The sequence below is a fragment of the Neomonachus schauinslandi genome, chromosome X (assembly GCF_002201575.2).
Source record: "Neomonachus schauinslandi chromosome X, ASM220157v2, whole genome shotgun sequence".
Lineage (NCBI taxonomy): Eukaryota > Metazoa > Chordata > Mammalia > Carnivora > Phocidae > Neomonachus > Neomonachus schauinslandi.
In genome coordinates this window covers 31067708-31069936 of record NC_058419.1, presented here as the reverse complement: position 1 = coordinate 31069936, position 2229 = coordinate 31067708, and the positions used below count along the sequence as shown (strand labels likewise).

Sequence of the window (2229 nt, the reverse complement as noted above, 5' to 3'; positions counted from 1 at the left end):
AGAGAGGATGGACTATTGATTAAATGGTTCTGGAAAAATTGGTTGTCCAAATGGAAGACATTGATAGATCACTACCACACACCATGGACAAAAATAAACCCCAGAATAATGAAATACTTACATACGAGAATAGAATGTGAATGTTTTTAGAAGGAAGTCTGATAATAACAGTCATGAGGATGAGGAGAAAAGAGAATTTTCATAAATTGCTAGCTCACAGGAAATGTGAGGATGATCCTGGCTATACAAACTCCAGAAAAACTCTTACATAGGCGCACAAGGAAACATGTATAGGATGGTCATTCCACTGCTCACTTCGGCAGCACATACACTGAAATTGGAACGATACAGAGAAGATTAGCATGGCCCCATGCAAGGATGACACGTAAATTCGTGAAGCATTCCATATTTTATTTTTAACAAATTTGTTTTTAATTTTTTTTGTTTAAAGATTATTTATTTATTTATTTGAGAGTGAGAGAGAGCATGAGCGGGAGGAAGGGCAGAGGGAGAAGGAGAAGCAGACTCCCTGATGAGCAGGGAGCCCGACGTGGGGCTCAATCCCAGAACCCCAAGACCATGACCTAAGCTGAAGGCAGACGCTTAATCTACTAAGCCACCCAGGTGCCCCTAAAGATTTTATTTTTAAGTAATCTCTGCACCCAATGTGGGGCTCGAACTCACATTCCCCAGATTGAGTTGCATGCTTCACTGACTGAGCCAGCCAGGTGCCCCGCGTTCCATATTTTTAAAAAAAGGTCATTCTGGTATCAGTGGTGATGGTGAAAAATTGGAACAAATCTGTGTGTCAGTAGGAGAATGGGTAAATAAACTGTAGCATATTCATACAATGGAATCACTTATAACAGCTCAAAGGAATGAGCTAGATATGCATGTATTAATATGAATAATACTCAAAATCATTACGCTGATGGACATTTGGGCTCTTTCCATATTTTGGCTATTGTGGACATTGCTGCTATAAACATTGGGGTCCCAGATGTCCATCGACAGATGAATGGATAAAGAAGATGTGGTATATGTATACAATGGAATATTACTCAGCCATTGAAAAGAATGAAATCTTGCCATTTGCAACAACATGGATGGAACTAGAGGGTATTACGCTAACGAAATAAGTCAGTCAGAGAAAGACAAATACCATATGATTTCAGTCATATGTGCAATTTAAGAAACAAAAGAGATGAGGGATACCTGGGTGGCTCAGTCGTTAAACATCTGCCTTCGGCTCAGGTCATGATCCCAGGATCCTGGGATCAAGCCCCACGTTGGGCTCCCTGCTCAGCGGGAAGTCTGCTTCTCCCTCTCCCTCTGCCCCCCCAACCCCACTTGTATGTTCTCTCTCTCTCAAATAAATAAATAAAATCTCTAAAAGTAAAAAATAAAAAGAGACAAAACAGATGAACACAGGGGAAGAGAAGGAAAAATAAAATAACAACAGAGAGGGAGGCAAACCATAAGAGATTCTTAAATATAGGAAACAAATTGAAGGTTGCTGGAGGGGAGGTGGGTAGGGGGATGGGGTGACGGGCAGTAAGGAGGGCACTTGATGGAATGAGCACTGAGTGTTATGTGCAAAATAACTAAATTCTACCCTTGAAACTAATAATACACTATATGTTAACGAAACTGAATTTAAATTGAAAAAATTTTTAAAATCATTATGTTAAATTACAAAAGCAATTTGTAGGATGTTGGGGACAATATACCATTTCTGTAAAATTTTTAAATACACAAAACAATACTATATATTGTTAATAGATAAATGCATATGTAGTAAGAGTATCAAAGCTTGCATGGAAGTTGTATACAGAATTTAGATAGTGGTTACTTCTAAGGGAGTGGAGAATAGGACTGAGGAAAGGGAGAGAGGACATTTCAAATATATTAACAATGTTTTATTTCTTGAGAAACTCTGAAATTTTTTTGTAACTATATGACGAGATGGATGTTAATTAAACTTATTGTGGTAATCGTTTTGCAATATAGGTACCTCCAGTCATTGTGCCCTATACCCTAAATTTGTACAGAGATGTATGTCAATTATAGCTCAATAAAACTGGAACGGGGCGCCTGGCTGACTCAGTCGGAGGAGCGTGTGACTCTTGATCTCGGAGTTGCAGGTTCGAGCCCTGTGTTGGGTGTAGAGATGACTTAAAGAAACAAAATCTTTATTAAAAAAAACTGGAAAAAAAATTTTATTTATTT

The 2229-nt window shown here is 38.4% G+C and overlaps 1 non-coding gene across 1 annotated transcript; it reads left to right on the top strand.

Annotated features, from left to right (window-relative positions):
• The first annotated feature begins 307 nt into the window (after positions 1-307).
• Positions 308-413, top strand: LOC123323471. Its single transcript, XR_006539415.1, has one exon. It is a non-coding gene; the product is annotated as a U6 spliceosomal RNA (small nuclear RNA).
• Positions 414-2229: the final 1816 nt, after the last annotated feature.